The sequence below is a fragment of the Brachyistius frenatus genome, unplaced genomic scaffold, assembly GCF_029030835.1.
Source record: "Brachyistius frenatus isolate BFR_SWC_R1_liver_20210118 unplaced genomic scaffold, ASM2903083v1 Contig_15, whole genome shotgun sequence".
Taxonomy (NCBI): Eukaryota; Metazoa; Chordata; class Actinopteri; family Embiotocidae; genus Brachyistius; species Brachyistius frenatus.
Genome location: NW_027210614.1, coordinates 6,242,501 through 6,250,633, shown reverse-complemented (window position 1 = coordinate 6,250,633; position 8,133 = coordinate 6,242,501).

Below are 8,133 nucleotides of genomic sequence, written 5' to 3'. Positions count from 1 at the left end.
TTTATAGTCGACATTGCAAAACAAACAGTGTTGTGCAACAGTTGTAGGCACTAAAAGCAAAGTGAGGATGCTTTACAAAACAATGCCATACTTGATTTTTTTTTATTTTTCCATTAACATCACACAAAGTGCAGTGAGAAAAAAATAATAAATATAATCTGTTTTTGGGGCATCCCCTATTTGCCTTGAAAACAGCAGAATTTTGTCCTCTTGTACTTACATTGTTTGTCAAGTCTCTTATCAGGTATCTTTATTCCACGTGTCTCAGAGCTCTTTAATTTTGGATTTAAGTTGTGTCTGTGGCTTCTGTCTCTTCATGTAATCCCAGACTGAGCCTCATGATGCTGAGATCAGGACTCTGAGACCCTCACCCTCTGTTGAAGGACTTCTTGTGGCTGACAGTAGTTCTTTAGGAGTCTGACTGTACATTTCATGTTGTTGTCCTGCTGCAGATGCCTTCTTAGAAGTGTAAATCTTGCACTGCATCACATATTGCGTTATATTTATAATATTTAGCCCGTCACTTTATCACATTTACATTTTGTTTTGAATTGATAAAATGCACATTTTTGCCCATTGATTTATTCTCTATAACCCATAATTACAAAGTGAAAATGTGCTTTTTAATTATTTTTTTTTTGCAAATTTACTCAAATTAAAAAACTGAAATCTCTTATTTACAAAAGTCTTCATGTCTATAATTCAGTATTTTGTCGAAGCCCCTTTGGCATTAGATATAAGTTTGGATAAGTATCTACAGGTTTTTCACTCGCGTTCACAAGGTTCGGGCAGTTTGTCCCATTCTTCCTGGCAGATCTTCAGACTGGATGGAAAGCGACTGTGACCTGCCATCTTCAGGTCTGTCCAAATGTGGTTTATTTCTGGACTTTGGCTGGGCCACTACGAGACGGACACTTGTCCTGAAGCCACGCCGGCATTCTCTCAGCTCTGTGCTTTGGGTCATTGTGGTGCTGAAGAGTGACCTCTTGCCCAAGTCTCGGCTTGTGTGGAAATTTGGCTGCATTCACTCTCCCTTCACTTAAGATAAGTCACCCGGTCCCTTCTGCTGATGCAGTTCCCAAAGAGGTTTGTCTCATCAGACTAGAGAGTCTATTTCTTCATGTTCTCTGTCCTTTAAATGCCGCAGCAGGCTGTCAGATGCATTTTACTCTGAGTGGCTTCTGTCCAAATACCATGAAGGCATGACTGATGAAGTGCTGCTGAGATGGTCAACTCCCAATCTCTGCAGAGGACTTCTGAAGTTTTTTTCAATCAGTCAATCAATCATATTTTATTTGTATGGCACTTTTTAATCCACATACCATGGAACACAAAGTGCTTAATAATAAAACTTACACACTCACACACACACATACCTCCTCTCCTTCCTCACCCGTCCATGCTCAAAGTGATGAGATAAAGGAGTAATACAGGAGCGGGGGCACTCAGGAAACGCTATCTATCACAGGTCTATAATGAGGAAACACCAGCGGCTTAAATACAATTAATTAAAAATAATTAAATAAAGTATAAAATAAAATACTAAACTAAAATTTAAGGTTTTGAAAACTAGTAAAACCAACTGACATATATAAATAAATAGACAGTCAAACAAATCAATAAAAGAAAAGAAAATATTAAAATAGATATACCAAGAGATAAAACCGGCTAAAATATGTAAATAAATACACTTAAATTAAAAACAAAAATATAATTCAATTTGAGAACAGGCTAAAAAATATGTCTTGAGTTAGCTTTTTAAAACATCAAAGCCCTATTTGCTGTAGCTCAGTTTGGGGCGAACGGTAAACTTTAGGGAGAGTCATTGTTTCAAACTTCTTTCATTTCCATTTCCACTTCCATCAATTATTGAGCCCGCTGTGCTCCTGGGAACACTCAGAGCATTAAAAATTGTTTTATACCTCGATCTTTGCCGAACAGAAGTCGACAGAGAGCCCTTTGGACCTCATGGCTTGTTTTTGTCCTGAAATTCGGTGTGCATTGTTAAACCTTACCTACACAAGGTTGTGCCTTTTCTAAACTATATGTTTCATCCTCTCAGTTTGCTACAAATGGACTCCAGTCAGGTTCTAGTCACATCGCAATGATAACAAAAGTAAACATGGTAAACCTGACCATAATTTGCAGCCCTTCAGCAAAAAGTCTGAATACTTTTGTAAATGAGAGATTTCACATATTTATTTAATTTAATTAATTTGGAACAAAAAAAAAATAATCTAGAAACAGGTTTTTAACATTGTCATTCTGGGGCTATTTAGGGTATATTGATACTTAAAAAAGAATACTTCATTTAAGTTAAATTTAGATGGCATTGCTTCATTTGTGACTGCTGCTTGGCATCAGCCTTCTGAATATACCCATTTCTTACATCTCTCTGATGTTTGAATAAGGGCCCAGATTTGTTCAAACACTTAATTTGTGTTACATTTTAAAGTGGTGTCTGCTTTGGGAGGAACTGTCTGTTTTGTTTACTGTACATTCAGAGTCCCAACTCCCTGAGCAGAGGTGGTGATTAACCTCCAATCCTGTGGACACAAATATTTTCCCATAAAACATAACCTAGATTACAGTTTATGATACCACTCATATCCCAAGTAAAAAGCCTAGAATCTCCTGATACAGGGATATACGGCAGGTTTGGCAGAGATAGGTCGTTACATTATCAAGCCCTAAGAAGCAAAATGAGAGATGAGCAAACACATTCCCTGGTTCAAGAGGTTACAACAGAGAGGAAGTCAAAAGAGAGGGAACTATCTTGATATAAGGGGGGTCGACAACTGCTATAAAAACGTCACAAACTCTATAATCCGGATTAGCAGGTTCTTAAAAGTCACGGGATTAGCAGTATCCCCACTAATGTATCTTTTAATGGAGGCCATCTCTCTCTTGCATTTGTTGTCATATGGAATAGATGGTTTTAGCTTGGAAATGGAGCCTGCTGGTACTACATCACTTGGTGTGAGATGATGGTCAAAAGGGGACGGACATAAAGACGTTTTCCCTTAAAGCACAATAATGCGCTGAGCAACACATCAGAAGACTTTTTGATAACCTCTGGCCTCTCCATAATCCCAGTAAAAAGCTCCAACACTGATTTCCTCCAACATCCAAGTTTGCTTTCTAGATAAGGCCCATACTGGGTTTGGACTAGTGCAGTCACCAACATTTTCTGCAACAGCTAAATATATCAGTTTGGTCATTTAATAAAAGGCATCCAGGACCAAAAACCTGAGTAGAAAAACTCCAGTAAACCAGGGTGAGGTTAGTTGAGGACCTTGGCGCTGTAAAATAGTAACCACTGGGTTACTGTGTGGTCTAAATATCATCTCCTAAAATCTGCTAAAACACCACTCATTTTTCCTCCAAGTTTGACAGACTAGCAGTGCCCACATCTGAGATAAAATGTCCACAACAGGATTAGCACTCTGTGTAGCCCTAATCTTACATGATCACGAAAAGCTGACTTGATGTCTTGTACTCGTGGAGAAAAAAAAAAAATCCCATAAAAGCTCACTTGGGCAGGCCTCAGATGTAGATTTGGAAGTGCTGCAGCTCGTTTTAAGTGGTTTGTGATGCCCGGGTTAGCATGGTTGCAGGTGGGTGAGGGGAGACCAGAGATGGAGGCTGTTTGTGGAGGGAAGATTCATTCAGTTAGAAATGGAGGGCAGAACACCAAGGGGACAGATAGAGAGAGAGAGAGAGAGAGAGAGAGAGAGAGAGAGAGAGAGAGAGAGAGAGAGAGAGAGAGAGAGAGAGAGAGAGAGAGAGAGAGAGAGGGGTGAGTGAAAACCAGAGAAAGAGGAAGTCTGTCTTTGTTGAATTATTGATAGACCTCATCCACTATGTGGTCTCTTACACGGCACAGCGTGCTGCAGCGGGATGAACCGTGAGTCACGCTCAACTCCACGAAGGTCTGGACTGAGGAGACTCTCCACTCAACCTTGACTTTCACACACACACATACACACACACACGCACACACACACACACACACACACACACACACACACACACACACACACACACACACACACACACACACACACACACACACACACACACACACAAACAGCTGTGTTTCCAACACTTCTGAGGACATTATAATGATTTACACTGATTTCCTGGAGACTTACTCTTAACCTGAACCTGACTTTGCCTTTACCTTAATGGAAGACATCACTGTCACATTTAATGATAGTGGAAACTTGCTTTTTGTGCCTAAAAGAAGGGATTTATATCCCCACAACATCAGTAATACAAGTGCACACACATACACACACACAAGGCTTCTCCCGTGACTCACAAGGAAAAGGAAAGCTAAGCTTACCTTAAAAGCCCTCATATAAACTTTGTATTGATCGTGGCAAGTGTGATGCAGCACTCAGGAAAGCAGGTGTAAGAGCGTGTGTAAGAGTGTGTGTGTGTGTGTGTGTGTGTGTGTGTGTGTGTGTGTGTGTGTGTGTGTGTGTGTGTGTGTGTGTGTGTGTGTGTGTGTGTGTGTAAGGGTGAAACAGACTAAGTTTATGATCAAATAATCCATGCTTTTTCCATTCTAATGACATTGTCATCCTTGAAAGTTGTTTAAAATGAATGCTGGACTCCTCATTGATGTTTCTAAAAACTAGAATTCTTTGAAAATGTCCCTTAATAAAACAAAACTTTAATAATTTAAATGTGAGCACTTTTAGTAAAAACCAAGCACACAGAAAATCAGAAGTGCTCCGAGACAGATTTTGTTACTATTTGACAAAGCCAGGCCAGCTGTTTCTCCTAGTTTCCAGTGCTAAGGTGTCTGTAGCATTAACAGACAAACACATCAAAGTCGTATTGATCTTCTCATCTGGACCTCCATCAGAGGGCAAATAAGCATATTTCCTTTGAAGCATTTCAGGTGAAAAAAAATATAGGATAAAAAAAATTATCCTAGATTTCTTTATACCAGGGATTGTGATGAAGTGGCTGGCTTTAAAGTATGCATATTCTTGTTGTTTTTTTTAAAGCAGAGGGAAGCCTCTCTACTACGGTCAATAGTAGTAGTACACTTTTCCATGCCAAACTTGAGTTAAGCCACAAGAATCAGTGGCATCTGACAAGGTTTAGCACTAATCCTATCTCACCAAAGTAAACTTAAGGAAATCCAGCGGGAGGTTTGGTGAGCGTGACCTGTGATAACTTTTGGGAGTGATGAAAGCACAGCAGGCTATGATGCCAGTTACTTTTACATGTTGGGTCTCATAACATTAATTTTGTATCTACTCATTTTCTAACCCCCATGATTCTTGTCAGGCTCTGTCTGGTAAAAAACAACAACATTGAAACAAACCGTCTATCCAGCAGGTCATCGTGTGGCTCGTGTGTAAAGGCGGTACTTGTTTGTCCGTCAGCTTCTCTCTGTCCGAATTCTCAATGTAATCTAGAACTTTTGTAGGAGCTTTGCTTAGAGAAATACATTAGTGACCTTTAACAATGTAGAGCTGCTGTCTGTTCCTTATTTGTAACTATCATTATACAAGCGTTATGTGGCTGAATGTTTGCACTGCACCCAAACATTCAAGGAGGGCAAAAGGTCTTGGCTGTTGTCTGTTCTACTTTTGCAGTTTTAGACAAGCAAACAGATTGCTCTTCTCAGAAAATCCCCTCTAAAAGGCTTCTAGGTTGGATTTGTGTGGGCAAGGCGAAGGTAGAGTAGAGATAAGCCTGATAAAGTTCAGAGGTCATTCCATCTGGGGTGTGGGTCAGTTCTCAGGAGGAGTCTGATGAGGAGTTACAACACGTGTGTTTTTCTTGGATGTTTTCAGTGTGGACAGACTGTTGCATACAGTCACCCCAGCGACGTCACTTGTGCACAATATGCATTAGCAGAATTTGACCATAAAAGGCATCAGGTCATCAGGCAATTGCATTACAGATATATAAATGTAATGTTCTGGCATAAATAGAGAAAAGAAAAAGAGACAGACGTCATCTTCACCTAAAGGGTTACCGATCCTAACCAGGAATGGTCAAATATCATGTTATAATTTTTTAGGATGAGCTAAATCAAATATTATTAGTCCATATAATACAGTAAACACTAGCAACCTGTAGCCATCATACATTGCACTTAACTGCAACTACACACATTTGCTCCCTCTTCTTTCTGTTTCTCCTTTTCTACCACTCAAAAATTAATAAACTCATAAATTGACGCCAGGTAGTGGTGTTGATAAACACTTTTCAGATTTTCTTTTTTTTTTTAAAGACATTACCCTCAAGTTGTACGTCTCTGACTTATTTCATTGGAGCTCAGGCCTGCTGGTACATATGTCGTCTTTGCATGTAGAATACAATTAAGCTTAGCAGAAGGAAGATGTACAAGCAAACTGTGAAGAATTAGTTTGCCTTTTACTTTTTACTTTTTTTTATCATGTACAAAAATATACTTTGGGGTATGTTTTGTGTGAATAAAGTCTGCATGAATATCCTCATTTCCTCTATCAGTTCTGCACAATACCAATATGGGATTGTTAACTGAAGTGTTAATATGTAAACTCAGCCAGCACATAAAACTGCCCAGATAAGGCTTTGTCAACCGGCCAAATGAAAATAAAGCAGTCTCCATGTCTGTGGCAATGATGCTAAAGTTGGTCTGGACTTGTGCCACCCTGCCCTGAACTCTTCTTTTCGCTTGGGTTCTCCTTGCTTATTCTCCAAATGTGTTTTTTTGTGTTTTGTTTTTTTTCTCTATCTCTCCTCACATTCCCTCTGATGTAAGCCAGGCCCACATCTTTTCCCTTTTTATTCCTGCAGCAACACAGACACACACACACACACACACACACACACACACACACACACACACACACACACACACACACACACACACACACACACACACACACACACACACACACACACACACACACACATACACTGACAAGGGGACCAGCCACAGTCTCGTCACACACTCACTCCAAACCCCTCTGCTCTCTCCACTCCGCTTTGCTTCACTTCATTTCACTCCAAAAGCCAGCATGTCAACAAAGGGTGGTGGAGGGGACTGCGTGCAAATAATAATGCACAAGTGAACCCAAGGCCCCCAGTGGGAGATTTTATTTGTTACATGAGCACTTAGCATTCATTATTTAATCGGATACAAGACTGCTGATTACATCAAGAGTTAAAATCGAATAACCCTGCTCGTCTCCAGTGCTTTTTCTGGAACAGCCAAGTAGGAGATGTTTTGGGGGATGTGTATCAGATAGGGTGATCCTGTAGAGGGATGCAGGACATGTGTTTCAATGCAACTACAATGATTGCTCCTTTGGCAGTCAGTCAGATGCTCATCTAGCCATAATGGAGAGAGAACCAGTTCTGGAAATGGAAAAGGCTTCAGTCCCCAGATTCAGCCGTTAAGCTGCTTTAGAGGATTGCTGGGTATTTCCTCTCTCCCTCCCTCTAAAACAGACAGCTGATATTGGCTCTGAACCAGAACAGGAGAGGGCAGAAGCCCTGAGCTTTCGCTGCACAGTTGCACACACAGGGCAGAGTAGGGCCAAGCTGCTTTGTCTTGGCTTTATAATCTACTCTTGGGAGACACATGACAGCGTAGACTGCTGCCAGGAAAGTCCTGCTGCTCCCTACTGGGGACGTCCTGCTACAAGAAGTAGGCAGCTGTCCCAGCTGGCACCCAGGGACTCTGTTCAGGTCAAGCTAAATATTTCACAGAGTCAGACCATGTGTTTTTCTTCGGTTGTATAAACTATATATATATATATATATATATATATATCTGTAGTTTTCTATGTATGTATTTATGTATCTATCTAGATATCGACAACGTATCTAGCTAGTGCAGATTTGATGCTAAATGTGACAGTAAACACAGTTTTAAGATTTCAGTCATTGGAATCTGAATCTGAATAGCATTTGAATTAAAACCAAGAGCAAAATTGAAATAGTGAGCATAATACATCCTTAAACCTAAAAATGAAGCACATGCATTTGATAGTGTTCTGTAGAAATACATAGTAGCTACATTCAGAAAACTAGTGTGGCCCCTTAATGCAATTCAGCTGATATGAATAATTCACAAAAGGGATGTAGCTAGTCTAACTGCAGGTTCCATATAAA